Source organism: Phalacrocorax carbo, chromosome 13, assembly GCF_963921805.1.
Source record: "Phalacrocorax carbo chromosome 13, bPhaCar2.1, whole genome shotgun sequence".
Lineage (NCBI taxonomy): Eukaryota > Metazoa > Chordata > Aves > Suliformes > Phalacrocoracidae > Phalacrocorax > Phalacrocorax carbo.
In genome coordinates this window covers 3190470-3210056 of record NC_087525.1, presented here as the reverse complement: position 1 = coordinate 3210056, position 19587 = coordinate 3190470, and the positions used below count along the sequence as shown (strand labels likewise).

The 19587-nt window shown below is 40.1% G+C and overlaps 1 protein-coding gene across 4 annotated transcripts in view; it reads left to right on the top strand.

Annotated features, from left to right (window-relative positions):
- Positions 1–19587, top strand: part of PCDH15 (protocadherin related 15) — an 826977-nt gene that overhangs the window by 130694 nt on the left and 676696 nt on the right. For all 4 annotated transcript variants that reach the window (XM_064464573.1, XM_064464572.1, XM_064464569.1 and 1 more), the window contains one exon: positions 869–1118. The gene's annotated coding sequence lies outside the window, so the exon portion shown is untranslated. The remainder of the gene's footprint in view (positions 1–868; positions 1119–19587) is intronic.

Here is a 19587-nt window from a genome sequence, read left to right as displayed (position 1 = left end):
TGGTTTTTCCTGGATGAAGCTATTACTATTTCAAGGTGCATATTTTTCAGATATTTCTAAGAAATTTTAACTGATAATTTTTATATGTTTATTACCGGATTCATTAAAAAAGAATAATATTTAAACAGAACAAGTCTTGCACTTTCTATTTTCTTGAGTACTTTTGATATGTCTCCACAAAATGATCTTTATTCTATTTAAAGTGCACTTTTGTTCTGATGAGAATATACAAGAAATGTTCCCGTTGTGTTTTCTGTGTTCTGATGTATGGTGTTGGACATCTGTTTACTATCAGTTGAGGTTTACTGAAGAAACACAGGGGTTTACGCTGTAATTAATGACAAGTAGTAATAGTTTTGGGGTTTTTTTTCCACATCTGAAAAACAGTGCGCCGAGCAGATCTCCTTCTAGAAGAATTGCAAGGATTGTCGTAACAGCTTACTGCCAGTCTGAAATGTCCCCATTCTCCCCCAACCAAAAGTCTTCTCTTTCTAGACAACGTCCTTTATTTGATCTGTAGAGTATTGATCGCTTTGCAAGGCACTTCCCTTGGAATCCCTCAGGTTAACAAGCTCTGTGCTGAGCAGCTGCTCGGCATCCAACTTAGCCTGTACAGTGGCTGATCTGATACCAGATCTTGTTTTGTTGTCTGATTTTTATTTCCTCTCTGAAGGTTTTCATGCTTTTGAAATGGTTTTTGGTAATGACCTGAATTCATGGATTGTCTTACTTCTTCAGACAGCTCTGCTTGATCATTCCAGCTTTCCATCTTCTATTCTTGCTCCAGCAGCGTGAGTGGGAGCTGCGAAGCTGACCGCCCTCTGCTTCGTCCATGTGCCCTGGCTTATTCTGACTTTCTCTTTCACAGAGCTGATGCATGGGCTTCTTACCAGCTTCAGCACTACAACTAACATGCTGAATACTGCGGAGAGGCAGCAAAGGGAGTGAGCTGCTCTGTGGATAATGCATCGGGTTCTTCCGCACATACGTCAAACAAGGTCCAGTTAGCAAGCCAGAAGCGAGGAAGTCTCAGAAGAAGATTGCTCAGAGAAGCAGAAGGGATATAGTATATTCCGCTGGAGTTTGTATTGGAAGCCGTATCCATCCAAGATTGAAAGGTGAGATTTCGCGTGGGTTTTTTCTTTCATTTTTGCTTTATCTGTTAGATTCAGGGAAGACAATGGTGAATTGTCTTTAGTGCATATCTTTATGAAAGTTATCTCAGGAAGCATGCGTGTTAATTTGCTTTAGTTTGCTCGCTTTACTTGAAACTTGTTTATAGGGCAGTTCTGGTAATCAAATATTTCCAAGGAGATGACTCTTCCCTGACAGCTTAGTGAAGAGAACTGGAGAGGTGCAGGGACTGAATAAAATGTTGCAAAACTGGAGGAAGACCGGAATGACAGAAAGGAGCACAACATGATCCTTGGTAGGAGGCTGAAATCAGAGAAATGCAGAATAGAAACAGAGAGTAAGTATAAGGATTGGGAAAATAGCTTGAAGATGAGATCGAAAAGCCTATTACTTGGTGCTTTTAAATTGAAACTATATAGAATTCCCCAAATACCACCATGGGGCTAGCTATGACATTCTTAACTGTGGTTTTCAGGGGATGTCCAAACAGATGACAGCAGCGTTCCCTTCTGGCCTTTTCTTACGTGTTTGAAGTTGATAGAAAGCATTGTTAATGTGGTTTAAATTGTGGTGTATAAAATCACAGCTGGCAATTAGAGGTGAGGAGGAAGGACCCAGTAAGGATATACTCAGACAGAGAAACCATTAGGAAGACAGTGTGAATTGTCTTGTGTGCATTAGCAAGAGTGTTCCTCTTGTTATGTTTTAAATGGGAAGTATCTGGTGGTGGAAGTCATAGCATGTTGAAGGGGAGAGGAAAAAGGGCAGAGGAGCATGCCAGGTAGAAATCAAGTGATGGCACCATTCTGGAATGTTGACCTAAATCTGCATTTCACTGGTAAAATAACCTTTTCCTGGAACACCTGACAAAAGGTAGGTGTTTCATGTTAAGTAATTTTAAAAGTGTGACATTTAAGTATTTGCTCATCTGGGGTTGCCTGAAAGGCTGCTAACGCTGCTCTGTGGGGAATGTGCATTATTAAACGTTAGAAGAGATTTATGGTTTGTGTTCTTGCTCATCTCAGTAGTGCGACCTGAGCTTTATTTGTGGTATCATCTAAAACTTGGTGTAATTAATTCCAGTGCATAAGATTACTATATTCACATCTATTTCCCTTGGCAGTAAAGCTGATTAATTAACTTTCGTACTATTGATTCTCTGTGCGATATCTAAATATATACAAATGACAACTCAAAGATGATTTTTTTGTGGTTGTTCGTTTGTTTTGTTTACATTTTAAGTAAACTTTTAGCACACTTTCTCTGTTTGTTGTTATTCTTCCTGCTAAGGTTTGTCCTGCAAGCCTATTAGGTCTAGGTTATAGACAAGAAAAATACCACGGATGCGTTTATGATTGTGCATGTGCTTTCAGTTCCAAAAGGTGGTCGAACAGTCTGTTAGTAGTTAACTCTGATTGGTTTGTGGCAGGAGTAGAGCTGCAACACCTTCTCAGCGTCGCTAACTACTGAAAGCTTGAATATGAAATTTAACAAGTTGATTCTGTTGTCTAATAGGGAAATATGGTAGGTATTATTTAGGCAGTAAATGTCTTTATTTCTGTGTAGGAAACATCGACCTAGTTAAACAGTTTCTGGCTACTTTTTATGTTGCTATTTTAGCAGCACGTCTCTAACATTCATTTGCAAAGTCAGGTGGCGACACAGGAAACAAAACTCAAACTCGAGGCTGATCTTTATTACTACTTCACATTTTACTTAGTTTTGTAAAGACTAACTAGGATTAAAACTATATAAAGGCTATATTTGTTGGGCAATATTACAAACCTCAAAGAATTCTGACCAGTTATTTAGGTTTTCCTTTTTAGCATTAAGTTGTTTTTTTGTTTTGGTTTTTCTCTTATAAGCAGAGCATTCAGAATAGGGAAGCTTGAAATTACCTATTCTGTTAAGCCGTAGTAAGTATCGATGTACCTTAAAATATGAACCGTCCCAACCAATTCAAGACATTGTTCTTGATTGAGGCAAAGAGAAGGTTGTTCTAGTGAGCTTTTGTTCTACATATTTGCTTCTTAAAGTACAGTGAAATTTCCCAATTGTTCCACTGGATTGGATTGGTCACGACTCTCAGGTTTAAAATAAGTTTTAAAATAAAAAAAATATAATTTTTTTTGATAAATTCTTTTCTCACCAGTTTCTCCATTTGTTACTCAGTGGATAGTGTTCTGTCTTCTTCTGTCTCTATTTGTAAATTATAAATAACACATCTATGCAGAAAATCAAACCCAGGGTGTCAAGGGAAATGCTCTAGTCTTCACAAATGTGCTTTAGGAGCTGGGACTGCACTTTCCAGATTTTGCATTTGTAAGCAGTGTGGTCGGTACCAACAAGACTTGGACCATTTTATTGGGATGATCTTGGTCCACAGCTGCCACCTGAGAGCACAGGCATGAGATTCCAGAAATACTCTCCTACCAGGCGTATCCTTCTGCATAAATTACAGATTTTTATCACTTCCCTTCTGTCATTACTATGTGGATGACCTAAGGGTGGCAGTCCCCTTTTTGTTCTGTAGGCCTTTTGCTTCCTTTTTTTTTCTTTTTAAATATAAAAATTGCTTTTCATTCTCTTAACCTCAAATGTTAAGAGCACCTTCTCCTCCTTGATCCAGCTCCAAACCAAAACACAACAACCAATGAAAAACCTTCCTGTTTGTCACCCCAACTTCCTAACCAGTTCCGCAATAGAATTTTGGTGACTTTTAAGTCATTTCAGCTATTTGTATTTTCAGTCTGCTTTGGGATGAATATTTCTGTATTTAAAGGTGAGTCTCTCTTCATTCAGTGCTGAAGAATGCAGTAGAAAGCCCCAAACCCTGTGCATGTGGTGAATCTGCCTTTGTATTTCATTTTTGGAGGCTTGGAGAGAGGAACTCCTAGAGTCTAGGGCACCTGCTGCCTTTTATTTCTATGGAATGCAGGGTGGGAGAGGAGGTCTCCGCAGGCCTGAGGCGGCGCGGCGTGCGGGCGTGCTGCTGGCGGCTGGGCCGCGGCGGGTGCGCTCTCCTGGGCCGGCGTTTTCTGGTGCGGTTGCAGCGCTGCAGGCCCGGTGCTGCGAGGTCGGCCTGCGCCCGCTGCAGAAAGCTGAGGGCGCTCGGGACTCGCTCAGGTCTGCCTTCGAGAGGCAATTCAGAGGCGTTCGTGCTGTGTCTTCGTGGGGTGAAAAGGTGAAGGTTGTCTGTTGTTGGATTATGTTTGTTAGGGAAAAGCGAAGGGATTTGCGGGTATGGTATGTGTTTCTGAAGATTGAAGGACTATAACTGGAGGAAGGTTTAACAAACCCCAAGGAATCAAATCCAAGATGGATTTAGAGTGATATTTCTAACTCCTTTCCTTCTGTTTGTTTTTTTGTTGTGATTAATACCTATATTTAATTTTCCCTCCATACAAGATGCTTCCTAAATAAGATGGTTTCAGATGTCATGGCAAGTCCATATCTGTATGAAATCTCTCTGATTATTTTTTTTTTCTTCTCCTGTGCATTCCTTGCAGAATGTATGGTGATTCTGTTAACTTTGTTTAGTTTTTATGATGTTTTCATCATGATATTTTTAGTGCCAGAACTTCTAGGTTACATCACAGGTGTTCCAAAAAGGTCTTTCAGGTAGACCTACTGTTGGTACGGCTCTTACTTATTAGCACACTAGTGCAAGTGAAAATGATACTTCAGAAATTGAGAGTTGCAGCAAACTCTTTTTCCGAGTGTTTTGTGGTGTATCCTTACAGAGTTTATACCAAAAAAAAAAAAAAAACAAAACGCCAAAAAGGTTAAAAGCAATTATGTTAATCCCTAAAATGGAGCATAATTATAATTAATATGCTACTTATAAATTTGCTCTTGATGCTATTTTTCAGCCATGTAAATAAAACGGTTTTCCTATGCCATACTCAGCCATACCCTTTTCAAACGCTGGATGGATTGTGGGTAGTGTTAGCATTACTTGTGGGTAGCACTTCAGTCAGAGTGGAGGTTTGTAATGGGAGTTACGCTAAACAAAATAACTATATTTTCACACTTCTGAATTCCTTAGGTAAAGCTCTGTCACACGGAATCCCTGTTCTTTACATCCACATTTATATTGCAGTTCAACACGTTTCAAGCTATAATCTTTTGTGGGTGCATCAGGCTCCTATTTGGTTGGTGGGAAATCTTTGTGCCTGCTCGGGGGCGTTACTGCCCTATCATTTCTAGTGTGACTTAGCTCTTATAGCTTTCAATTGTTGTGACGGCAGAAATATGGAAACGCACTTAACGCAGGGTACTTGATGACCCATGGTTGCTGTTTGGTTGATTTTTAGACCACCGTTGCCTTCATGGGTACTGCGAGAGCTCTCTCAGTCGCTCTCCTTTATCTTCTCTCACTCTCTTCCTGATTATAGATGCAAACTATGGGGGCAAAAATTTCCTGTTACTTCATTTCTATGTAGCAACTTGTTTACTGCAGGACAGGCCCCACCTTTACGCTCCACATTCTGGTTTTCTCCTCAGGTAACGCTTCCATAAAATTTGTGTCTGAGCAGGGCTCGCCACAGCTCCAGATCCTGGTTCAGCTGTGGAGTGGTCCTCATTGTAAAGTGGATACTTCGATGGCTATTTTGCATAAAATTACTTCCATTATTTTTCTTCCTTTCCCAGATGCTTTTTTAATCTCTGACCCACTCTACCAAATGTAGTAAATGAATTCCAAAACTCACAGTGTTTTCTTCCATCCCCAAAATAAAAGCCATCTCTTATACTTGAGGGTAGAAGTATCAGCAAAATTAGACTCTTCCTCCTTATTTAGCATAGAATAATCTTGTGGCTGGAGATGACTGTTCAACTTCCACCTTCAGCCAGTTTTAAGTTCTAATTTAAAAAAAAAAACAATCAAACAAACAAAACCTAGCCTTTGGATATGGAAGCTCCTTTCTTCTTTAATTCCTAATTTCATTCAAAAAGTATTTTAAGAGAAAAATCTGGTATGAACACCGGCCCTTTTACAGGTTTGAGGAATGTAGTTTCTTCTTTATTTGGTTATAAAATCCTGTATTGGAGAAAGCATCCGATAGAGTGGGTGATAATCCATTAGTACTGCATTTACTGGCATATAGATTGCACACCTCTATTTTTCTTCCCTCCCCGTCCCCCCCCAAGCTGGCAATGACTTTAGATTTGCGTCCAGATTTCCTGGAAACTTCTTATTTCTTAGCAATGGCACCTATGCTGACGTCCGGAACCTTGATTTGAATCAATAAATGTAATGAGTTGTAAGATTAATTCTCCTAGCACTCCAAAATCTTCTGGCAGTTACATTAAACATTCAAATCTTGTATAAATTTATCAAGCAAATTTATTTAGTGGACTCTCCTTATGGCTTCCTTGGACAATATAAGAACATAATAAAAACGTGCTTCAGAAAAAAGGAGGGGCGGTGAAGGAGCAGGTGACCAGTGCTGCCCAACCCAAAGTCATGGGATCAGCAAAATGCTGTCAGCTGTACCTTGTTTCTAATGTGCTTCATTTGGAAAGAGAACATTTAGTGGACTCCCTTCAGGGGTTGGGAATATTTTTGGTCATTTTTCTTTTGTCTATGTGGAATAAACTGTTTTATCTTTTCTCTAAGAAAACGTGCTGTATCATGCAGAAAGAGTCCGGTATAACCAGATAAAGTGGCATTACGAGATTTCATCTTTCAGATATTTCCAGGATTGTTTTCTCTTTCAGACAGGTGAAAATTATCAACGGTTATCCAGTCGCAACTGGTTGGATTCTGACTGAATCACAATAACTTGGTTTCCTCCTTTTCAGTTTAAGTCCCCAGCTTCTTCCTGAGTTGCACAGGAGAGAAAAGCAGGTCTTTCTTAGTTTAAAAAAATATGCACCTGTGGATGACTTGATTTGACAATATGCTGCTTTGCATATGTAAAATAATCTGTACCAGGAGGGAATATTCAAGATCCTACTTTTATTTAGGCAGCTGTGGTTTTTAAATAATGCAGTTAGCATGTCATACTGCATGAAAAGAGATCAGATGCCAATAGCTCTGAAGTTTGACAGTCTCCTGTATAATATCTAAATTATTAAGAACAATTATTGCTTCTGTTACCTTGTAATGATACTGTTGCTTTAGGAGGGAAGATTATTTACCTGATTTTGCCAACAGAAGCGTGGCTGTATTTAGCATAAGGAAACTATTGTGGAAAGATACAGACTGTGTGTTAACTGAAGGTAATTGTGCTCGCTGTGACCTGGCCTATCATGAAGAAATTTCCTGGGTTTCCTTTGAATGACACTGTTTATTACACACAACATAAAAGTTTAAACTTCAGACCTGAAGCCATCTCCGGAGATTAGGCGATTAAGAAGTCAGTTCCTGATGGAATAAGCAGTGACACAAGCCAATGCGACATAGGCGGTTATTACCACTGCACAATAAACTGCTTAGTCCAAGTGTATTTGTCCAACTGAAGATAATCTGAGAATTAGTGTTAATTTAGCTGTCATGTTCCGTTGGTGTAACCACATGCACATGCTCTGTTTACATACATATATATACACACACCTATATGTATATTTGTTTACATTTGTGCTGCATATTTGCATGGAGTATAAATATCTAGAGATCTTGTTTGTTTCTGTAGGGTTCAAATAATTCTAGAGATATGCATCTCACAGGTTGAAAATCATTGAAAGCTTATGCCTTCCTTCAAGGCTGGCACTCAGGCCGTAGCAGTTTTCAGATCACTGCAAGGAATTTATTGTAGAATAAGATCTCCCAAAGGATATTGTATGCAGTTCTTCCCTGTGGGTACTGTGGTATGCTATAATCAGAAAGATAACATATGAAAATATTAATGGAATAAACCTGATCCTTATTGCTGTTTGATTGTCTGATGTTTCTTGGTGGAAGGAGAGGACAAGCTGATGGACTTTGATTTAGTTAGTTAGTTCTTTTGCCTGAAAAAATGTATGCTGGGCGTCTGTATGTTATGACCGCATACAAGTCTCTCGGAAGTTGCCCGACCCAGCTTAGAGATAAGGTTTCTTCTTGGTGCCTTATAGACCTTGAAAGGCTGGTAGATGTAGGTTAATGTCTTTCAGTGACACCACAGGTTGTCCTTTGTGGCATTTGTTTCTAATTCAGTCAGCAGGTTTTAACTATTAATTAATAAATATGGTTGTTGGTTTTTTTTTAAATCACTCAAGAACAGCCTGCCCCTAGCCTATGGAGCATCAATTTTTTTCAATCTGTGAAACATTATATCTGTAAGCTTTCAACTGTATGTGGTGTCTCTTAGATGTAATCAAAGCAGTCTGTGAGGATATCCACTAGCAAACTTCTTGAGAAAACAATAACGACCTCTTCCTCACAGGTTTAAGGCAAAAAGAGGACTTTTGTACAAAAGTCTTGCTTCAGGAGACTGTCAGAGACATAAAGGTACTTTTTTTTTTTTTTTTTCCTGTTACATAGCATAGTGATGTAGCTTTTCCAGATCTCATAATGACACACCTACCTAGTGTATTTGTCCCAGTTTGATTCTAACTTTGTGTGGATCCTCTTGTTTAAAGTGGCTCATTGGGCAACAAACAATGGGATTTTTGAGAAGGATTCTGTATCAAGAGCTTTTGGCCAAATTCCTCACCAGTGTGTTTTAAAGAAGTTAGGCAGCTGGGACTTCAGCAGAGAAATCCTTACGGGGCAAATTGATTAGAAAGTAGGAAACAGAGATTAAAAGTCTAGGATCAGTCCTCATGGAGGAAGGAGTTCACTACCGGAGCGTCCTCAGGATCTCTGACGTTCATTAGATTCATGAACGACCTGGGAAATAGGCTTACTGGGAGATAAGAAAATCTAGTGATGCTAGTAAGTTGTTTAGGGGGTACTAAAGATGAGAGCTGACAAGGAAGATCTGCAGAAGAAACTGCCAGAGCAATTGTCATTAAAATGCCAAATGAAATTCAGAATAAGTAATTGGCAAAAGATGCATGTGGGGCAATAATAATTCTACCTTCAACTCTGCTGATTGTTACCATTTGGAAGCAGGAGTTTGACCTTCCAAGAGAGAGTCCCATTAAAATGTCCTGTCAATGTTTATCAATCAATGAATTAAAGACATGTTATAAAGAGGGTAGATAGGAATCAGTTTTTCATGACTGCCTTGAGTGGAAGAACCAGGTGTCCTCAGATGAAGCTTGCGGGTGTCGGGGCTCCATGGAGACAGGAGAGGTGCTTTTTCACCCCACAGGTGTTTGAACCGTGGGACCTGCTTCCAGGGGATACTGTGGGTGCTGGAAGCTCCCACAGGCTAAAGGGAAGAGCAGATGTGTTTTTAGAAGAGCAATCCATTGCAAGCTACTGAGCAACTGAACTGAATATGGCTTGGCAAGTGCCTGATCTGGAAATGGGTGGACGTGGAGAAAGATTCAAGGATGTGTTTTCTCTTTTATTCTGCTCCCTTGGCTTGTGTTTTTGACACGAGCAGAGGCAAAGAACTGGCGTAACCCTCCAGACTGGTCCGGTACGGCCTTTTTAACTCTTGGCATTGTGCAGGTGTTGCCATAGGATCTGTCCGAGTGGCAGTATGGCTAAAATTCCCTAATGCCCATTACCAATCTCAGCAGCAAATGCATTTTTACTACTTTACTCGAGTTCCCAAAAAGAAATGAGGGCATGTATTGGGATGAATGTGCATGTGGAATTTTTCTGTCTGAGTGAAAGCTTACATAGCATGAGCTAACCGCAGGATTCAAGCTCTGTGGATGAAGATGTGAGATAATTACCTTTTCTGCCTATTTGGCTGCAGTTTATAGGAAGGGTTTTGACTGACGTGGAATCCGTCTCCACGAGTATTCGCTCTAGCCGTATGTCTGAGCAGGATGCATGCTACCTTTCTGGTGTTTATCCCAAATGTCAGGCTGGTGTTTGCGGTTTGACATATACCTGAAGGTAAGCTGAAGCTTACGTAGGTAGATTGATTCTCCTGAACAACAGGGAAATCACTTTTATTTAGCAAATGTCATTCATCTCATTTAAAGTTGTCAAATCAGAAATATACTCTGTTGACATTGCAAAAAACCTTGAAAGTTAAACCTCTTTATTGCTGGATGAATTAATCTTTTTGATAGCTTTATCCAGTCTTTCAGACATGGTATAAGAACCTCGGGGATTGGTGAAACAGTAGATCTTTCATTGTTATTAGTATCAGGTGTTCTCGAGTAGGGTTTGGGTATGGCTGGAAGCTTCTGTGCTCTCTGCCTGGCTCCATGTCTGTGGCATCAGCATGCTGCTCTTTGAGGCCTGGCCATCTTTATGGGGGACTCTCCAGCCACAACTACTCCCCATAAACTCAGAAGGAGCTAGGCTGCATGGCAGAGTTTCTGGAGAAATTGTATTCATTATGGCAGGTGTTTTAAACCTGTCTTGCAGATAGGTTGGTGAACCTTGTCTTTCTAGCCCTTGCTTAACTTTCTAAATACAGAAATCAAAATTTTCTGATGGAAATGGAGAATAAGGTACTTTGCAATTTGATTTAATTATCCCTAAATTAGGTTATTTTTCACCTCATTCCACAAATACTGACCTCTCCATTGTTGCTGGAGCTGTGAATCTGGTTAGTTTTCGGGGGGCGGGGGGACGACTTATATCAAGGACGGTATTTACCTTCAGGCTTTTGAGCGCATGGTGCTTGTTGGCAACCGAGCTCTGGCTGCAGGGCGGGAAGGGCTGCTGAGCGGCGTGGGCTGCCCACAGGAAGGGCTGTGGAACGGGGTGTCGTGTCCCTGGGAGGGACGGTGCCAGCTGCACCACAGAGGGACGCTTACGAGAGGTATGTTAGAAAGGTTTTTGCTTTTTCTTAAATGTCAGCTTCTCTGATGCTTGGGGGTCTCATATCTGCTTCTCAGGAAATCGTGACTTCTGAACTAGTCATTATATTTAGAAAGAAACAGAAATTTCAGACTTTGTTTCTTTTAAGTGCAAGTCTTCTCTTCCAGGTCTGACTGGTGACAGCCTCCTGGTAAATGTTTCATGGCAATTCGGATTACATGTCTGTCCCAGGGCATACTCTTGGACCAGTTTAGCATTTTCATGCCCAAATCACACCCATACCGCCAATTCTGTTTCCTTGAGGAAATAAGAAAAAAGAAAACTTATATTAAATATACTTATTTTTATAAATAAGGCAATGTTTTGTTTGTGTATCTCAGACCTGTCTTGCTGTCTCAGAAAGATGGCTAAATGGCAGCTTAAAGGCAATCCCTTCAGCGGGAAGATTTTTTTCATCTATTTAAATGCAAGCAGAATGTCAACATAAGAAATAGCCATTATGTGCAATCACGGTGTAATCCTGTTGCTGTCCTTACAGCTGTCTTGGCATGCTGCCGAGAAGAACAGATACATTTTCTGCCGGAGAACACTTAACAAGAGATGGTATCAAATGCCTGAGAAACATGCATCAGGACAGATTCTGAATGCTGCATTTAGGTCAGTCGGCATCAAGTTGGAATATGAAAAATGAGGTTTCATTCAGAGGTACTTCTGCCAGCAGACATTGTGTTACTACTTTCCAAAAACAATTTACCTATTAAAAAAAATTCTGAATAAGTCCATTTCTGTACATGTTTCTGTTTCAGTGTAGCAATACTCTCTTTCACAAGCAATGTTGAAATGGCTGTAGATTTGAAAAGCCTTTAAGGGTTTTTTGTAAGATTCCTTCTCTGACTGGATAAGGATTGTTTGTCTAACGGCTCTCCATTTATATACAGAAAGTTTGTGTTCCAGATCTTATACAAACCTCAGACTTTGAGAACATCAACCTAAATCTCTTTGTCACTTCACTTTGGGGAGAGAAGAGAGGGCACAAGAGCAGAATCTATGGCACGTAGCCTTCACTTTCTGATGAGCAGCTTGCCCCAGACATAGCCGAAGTTACAGGCTGTCTGCTGAGGTAACACCACCCCTACTACCCAGTCAGGCACTTCAGAAGAGTGCCCCTTTGGAAGTCAGGCAACACAGCCACTCAGACTTCAAGAATCTTGAATCAGTTTGGTTTTTTTTTATTATTTCTGTCTTGAATTCCCTGTTACTTGTAAACTTCTGGCACTTAACCAGAGCCGCAGCGTAGAGGTGAGAGTCGCTAGTCACAATGAGAAGTGTGCTGGATCACCTGCAGAGTGAGGGACTGTTGCCACCTTCTTGAGAGCCCTGGAGTTGGGAGCAGTCTGGGAGTCACGTGCGTGCCTGCCTGTAGGGTGAGGTTTCGAAAAGAGAGGCAGTGTATGAAGGGATGAGATGGGTGGATAAAGCAGTCTGAAACTGCAGGTATTTTAAGCACGTAAGAGCAAATGATTGGCTGATTCCCTGCAGGTGAGCGTAATGTCAATTCGTGTCCATTGATAACTTCTCAGTTGGTGGAGACAAGCTGGATGAGGGTGTGAAAGTCTGACAAGTGGGCAGAAGTTATCAGTTCAACTTCCTCTCAGGTTATCACAAAATGTTCTTAACTTATCCATGTGTAATTGATCAGCATTGCAATGCTGATCTTGTTATTTCTCCGTCCGTGCCTCCTAAACATAGCACGTGCTTGAACTCAGATCAGACTAATGCATTCAGTTCCCAACTCAACCATAAACTTAATTTTATAATAAACAATTTCCTCAGTCTGCCCTGTGCCCCGGTCTCCTTCTGTAAAATGAGAAGAACAGTTCTTTATTTCACAGGATTGCTATAAATGTAGAACTTATAAAAAATTTGATTTATGCTGTTATTTAATCAATATGTTCCATTCTGGCAGAGCAAAAGATGGTGCATCCCTCATTTTGTGCATCTTGAGCTTGTAGTCCAATTTGTGAAGAGCTGTGAGTGGCCACATACATGTGCACATGTGAACTTCATACCTAATGCTTGCTATTAGGTGTGATTATGCCTTGTCTATCTTTTTCATGTTTTGCTTCCTACTGTTGTTTTCTACCAAGACAAGCTGCCGTATGATGATCCAGCAGGCAGCATAGTTCAGTTCAAATGTTGTTGGCAAGCAAGGAACACGAGAAGTCCTTTTTATTACCTGTGTTGTCAATGCAAAAAAACCCATACAATTGTGCCAATGTCAACATTTCTCACTATCATACAAAAAGCTGAAGTAGAATACCGTTGTGGGTGTATATATATAAACAGGTAAGAACAGCCTCTCGGAAATCTTTTGTGGATTGTCGCCTTTGTACTTACACTGGAATTGTTACTTTATTGTGGTAGCTGTGTGGTCATATATAGCTTTGAAGCGTAAGGGTGGAAAGTTCAGGTTAAGAAGGCACTTCCCTATGTAGTGTTAGCGTTATAGCTTGCACTTGTAAAGCAGTTTTGCAGTAATTTACTGTCTCTGTTTCTTTATTTTTCCTTCTGTCTAGAACCTGTGGTCAAGAGAAGTATATGGACTGTCACATATTTGTAAAGCTTTGTGGAGAGTGTTCTTGTAATGAGAATGCTCAGGGCTTTGCTCCTGCTGGGCTCCACTCTAGGAGCAAAGTTTGCTTTTTTTGGAATAAGTGAAATTTCATGTACACTGCCAAATTATCATGAAAGCCAATAATGGAAACGGGAACCTGGAGGATTACATCTATTTGTAAAGGAGGAAATTGTGCTAAGAATAGGGAAAATAGGAAAAGAAAAATCTGTAAAAATACTATTACTTTGTGTTGTTGAGATTAGTCGATAACTGCTATGCAGAGGATAATCTGCATGTGTTTAGTATGCTTTTGTATCTTCTGGAGGCAACTTCAGACACTTAGAATTTTCATTTTTACATTGAAATTAAAACAAAACAAAAAAAATTTTTGTGGAGGAAAAAACCAGTAGAGGTCAGAAAGAATGCAGATGTCTGCGCCAGTGGTGCCCTGTAGCACGAAGGCTTACAGCACTGCCCGTGGTGAGATAAAACCAGCATCAGGGCTCAATTCAGGCAGGGGCGTAAGTTTGACCAGTGTCATACTGTTATTAAAGGTGATGCTATGGCTCTCTAATATCCTGGTCAGAAAAGTTTCCTTTCTTAATTTTTTTTGTTAAAACACACCACACAACATATGATGGGGAAAGCAAATGTATCTCTATTAGAAAGACAAACGTAGGTGGTCCCTGCCAAATTTATTTCATGTATGGTTTTAGGAAGTCTAGGCCAAATCGTGTGCTACTTCCATGGGGTTAATCCGTCAGTGTAATCCAGTCTTCAGTCCTTTTCTTGATGATTTCTTGTTGGCTTTAGAGTCGATTTCTTTTTACTAGTGGCTTAGTTAATCCTTCCCTTGCTTCTGGTTCAGATGTGCTGATTGCCAAGGTCATGATTTTTATCAGAAGTCCAGAGGTAATGGGAATTTCATAGCAATTTTAATCACTTTTTTCTCCTGAAGTGATTTTTTAGATTTCTTTATGGCTGTCATCAAGACAACGGATATTCTGACATCCACTTTAGAACAAGTAAATGACATCTTTATAATCACCAAAGGTAGTAGCAGGCACATTAATTTTTCAGTGAACAGTAGGAAGAGATGAAGTGACAGTACGCAACTGTGCCAGGTTTCTTCCGGTATCCTGTTTTTGCTTTCCTTTGGGTTACTGCGACCCTCTGGGACAAATGGAGGGCTTGCTTAAAGTCATTGAAACGCCCAATTTATAAAATCATAAACCAGAGTTTGTACATTACTGAGAAGGCAGACAGATTTCATTCAATTTCTCAAAATAGCATTGAATAACACAAAATGTCTTACAATATACTAGACTAATCTCATGAGTGTATGGTTGTACCCAGTGTGACTAGTAGGGCAGCATGTTTCAAACCCGGTTGATGATAGGCAGCCACAGACCGGTACGTCATAAGTGTGTTTGGAAGGAGAGATTTAATTGTTTGTGCAAATAAGTTACATGGCTGTTACTAGAATAAATGCTTCTAAGGAAATAGTTATTAATATGCTGACACAGAAATTATGATGCCATACTCACAATCCAGACTTGCGTTACAGTGGTATTTCCAAATACGCTTATTATGTTGTCTAGTCTATATGGCAATCCTTCTGTGGCACCGAGAATTGCCTTTGCACTTTCTTCCAAGAAAACTCACTGCCAGAGTCAGATTTTTCTCATGATGCGGCGGTTGCTTCGTACTGTTTTTGTCTTTCAGTCAATTCATGTGTATGTAAACTGTCAGCAGTGGACAGCCTTGCCTTTATTTATGGTCATAGTTGCCTTATATTTGTAGCCTTCAATTTCTTGGCCATTTTCGTGGCTAGCCTTTAGAATTATTTTTTACTATTATTTACCTTGTTTGTATAGAAAGTTCCAGTACAAAAGTTAAAAAATAAGGCATTTGTTCTTTCCATTTAAGAAATGTTACATGCATGAGCAACATTTCAGTGCTTTAAAGGCAGGGATGGCTTAAGTTTTAGAGTTTGAATTTTAATATACAAGCATGTTTGAGGATGGGTGCATGTATATATGCGCTTAGAGACTTAATTTTGATTTAACCAAGTCATAACTAACCTAAACAAAGACACAAACTCTTCACAGTGTAGTAAGAACAGCTGGCGGGGGGGAAGGTGTAAGTGTGCATTTTCAGATACTTTATCTGGGGTTATTGCTCTGGGTAGCAAACTGGTGTGAGTGAGAAGAAGTTAGGAGCAGATACGGATTTTCAAGGAGGGAATGAAGCAATGGATTCTGTAAACAACAGATGCAATGTAAACACCAGGGCATTATAATGTATTGGAAACATGATATGTTATTGTACTTTAAGGATTATATTACATTGTAAGGTTAAGAGCATATATACGTGTTTTTTTTAAATAATATTTAATAATTTTTAATACACTTCTTCGCAGGTCTTTTCTCACAGGATATACCTGCTATTATTTATTCCTAATAGCTTGTCTTCTGTAATGTAGCTATTATTGTAAGGACAAAGCACTAACTGAGCAGCTGTATAATATCTGATGTCATGCTGGATTTTTTATTTTCTCCAAACTGTGACCTCTTCCACAATAGATGGAGCACCTTTGTACCTTAATTGTGTTGTTCATGACCCTTTTCTGAGTCACCTACACTATTTTCCTGCTGAGATTCTTAGAATTGTAGACCATTTCAAGCTAGGAGGGGCCAATAAGGATCATTGAGTCCAACTCCCTGTTCCTTGCCGGACTAGCTAAAACTAAACCATGTGACTAAGAGCGTCATCCAGATGCTCCTTCAACTCTGACAGGCTTGATGCTGTGACCACTTCCCCGGGGGGCCTGTTCCAGTGACTGGCCACCCTCTTAGTGAAGAACCTAATGTCCCATCTGAACTTGCCCTGATGCAGGTTCATTCCGTTTCCCTGTGTCCTGCCTCTGATCACCAGAGAGAGGAGCTCGGCACCTCCCCCTCCGCCACCCGCCTCGAGGAAGGTGCAGACTGCGATGCAGTCGCCCCTCAGTGATGAGGGCACCCCTCAGCCTTCTCTTCTCCAAGCTGAACAAACCAAGTGACCTCAGCCACTCCTGGTAAGTCTTGCCCTAGAGACCTTTCAAAAACTTGGTCACCCTCCTCCGGACACACACTAATGGTTCGATGTCCTCCTTACTGAGGCACCCAAAAATGCATGCAGAACTTGAGGGGGGGCTGCACCAGTGCCGAGCAGAGCGGGACCGACACCTCCCTTAACCAGCTAGCTATGCTGTGCGATTCTGGATTTCCACCAATGTGGAAAGTAATGCTTGGTCTTTGTAAGTTGTGTTGTTTGCCCAGCATTTCTGCTCCCATCAATTTTGCTTGCATTTGTTGATGCTTGTTCCTTTAAGCTGGTGAGTCTTGGCATATAATTGTTTTTATTTAGTTTGCTCATTGCCCTCACTTACTGTATTAGTCATCATCCTGCCTCTAAGAAGTATTATTCATTCAAAGTAAATGACTGATGAAGTTTTGTAATCTGGTGTAATGAGGCTGTTATTACTGGGTGTACAGGGCAAGTGGTATTTCTCTCTAATTTCTCATGTTTCAGTTTGTAATGTTTTTGTTTGTTTTTAATTGAAGGAAGATACAGAAACTAGTTTATGATTTTGGACAGGAAGAAAACCTGCGGTTTCTTGAGGTCACTCAGCCTATTCTTTTATAGGGAATTGTCAGGTGAAGCTTGTCTTTTATGTAGGCCTTCAATGGCTCTACACAGGTTACGCTGCACAGAAGAGGGAAGTCAGAAAGCGGCATACAGCTTACTTTCGAGAGTACGGTTCCTTTTGATGACTTCAAAAAAAAAAAAAGGAAAAAAAGTCTGTAAAAAGGTTCTGAAAAAAATTTGCAAAGACAATGGAGCCAGTGTTGAGTCAAAGGTGTGCTGTGACTAGCAGAAATGAGCTTGTTGAGTAGAGGCAACAGGATTTAGAAATGTCAGTGCTTCATATACAGCCACTAAAATATCTTTTTTTCTACAGATAAATATCTCATCCCTATTGTTATATTAACAGTTATGATAACAGAAGAAACATGAAAAATTTCACAGATGAAAAATATTTTGGGGTACAGATCAGGTTTCACATCGATATAAACAAGTTGTCCTTTGGACAGGGGTGAAGCCTGGAGATCCATGTCTCGGAATACATCACTCTTACTCATTCCTCTCCTATATTCTATGGCAAAGTAGCTGGACGACATTCATATGTGTTAAGTACTGCGTGCTGTCAATGTGACTTCAGAGAAAAATTGTAGCTGGGAGCCTTTTTGAATGTTTTTCCCTTTTTGCGCTCGACATTCTAATAATAAACACCCCAATGAACACACAGTTCTGTGCTTCTGTTAGAATGAAAGGGGAACAGATTTCCAGCCCATGGAAATTGGATTTCCTGAACCTTCAAATGACATAAAATAATATTACAAATATGCATTTTGCAGTCCAGAAAGACATTTTGATAATCAGATTTATTTTTCAGTTATAAAGATTTATATTTGATAATGCAGAGGGAACTGTAGGAGGAGTGTGTACGTCTCCCAGAGTGAAAGAATAGTTCTTTAGTAACCACCTATTGTAGAAATAGGAGATCTCCTTGGCTCCCACGAGTAATGACCTGGAATGGATAGCTCTAATTCCCTCTCTTAAAAATGCATTGGTAACTTAAACAGTCCTAGTTGTGCTTATTGAAGCTTTTGCAATTGCAGGAAATGCCTGTCAAAAGCTCTGTTCTGTGTGACAGTTGCTACTGCTTATAGAGATTGATTTATTTAATGCACAAAGTTCTGTTCTTCCCTCAAGACTAGAGCTGCAAAAGTACTTTCACAGGGTTTATTTTTGACTTTTTTTCCACTTTACGTAGTTTTTAGTACTTGATTCAAAACAGCCATCAAATATGTGAAGTAGTGTCAAAGACACTACTTTTATTAGTCAAAACTTGGTCTAAAACAGATGAAGCTGAAAATTTTCCAGAGCACTTGTAAAGTTGTTAAATGTTTCCTCCTTTCTAAGCACAAATCTTTAGTGAACCGCAGAAGTGGTGTCTAATGTCACAGTTTGATATGGAGGTGTGTCTGAAGAAGTCAGCATAGTTTTTCCTATCGACATCTTGGTTCTGGCCCCCTGCTCTGTGACCTGCTTTCTATCCCCCTTCCTTCCCCTGTTAAGGACCTGCTTACCCAATTCCAGCCAGTGACCTTTGGGCAACAGAGCTGCTAAGCGTGTCCCCAAGGCTGTAATTGGGTTGGTCGGACCAGTTACGGTAATGTATGATAATTAAAAATCCAGTAGGACTTTGCTGCCTTTTCCCTAAGTATGTCAGGTTTTACACTTCAGGAATTTTTTAAATTAATATTAATTAGTAGTTTTATTTTAACATACAGACTGAGCACTTTCGCCCTGGTAACTACTGAGTACTACGAATGTGAACCTCCCCAGTCACATTTTTGATGTCTAAGTTTTTCAATGAAGAAGTGCGCTATGGCAAGCAAGGGATTTGTTGTAAAACACTGTTGGAATCTAGCTGGGTTCGGATACATTTTTAGAAGCTTAAACCTCAAACTTAGAAACAGGTTTTCTCAAGATTTCTTAGAGATTTTTCTGCCCAACATACTGGAAAAGAAAACCTTTCATGTTACAGGAAACAAAATAAGCTTCTACCAAATTCTTCTTCAGTACTCCCCAAATGATAGATTTTTTTACTATTCTTAAACACATGGCAAAAACATGACTACTCCATTGCATTGTCTGTGATATGTATTTATATATCACAGATTCCCAGGCTGGAAGGGACCTCAGGGATCATCTAGTCCAACCTTTCTGGGAAGAGCCCAGCCTAGACAAGATGCCCCAGCTCCCTGTCCAGACGACTCTTGAAGGTGCCCAACGTGGCCGAGGCAACCCCTTCCCTGGGGAGATTATTCCAATGGTGACTGTCCTCACTGTGAAACATTTCCCTCTGGTGTCCAGTCGGAATCTCCCCAAGAGCAACTTGTGT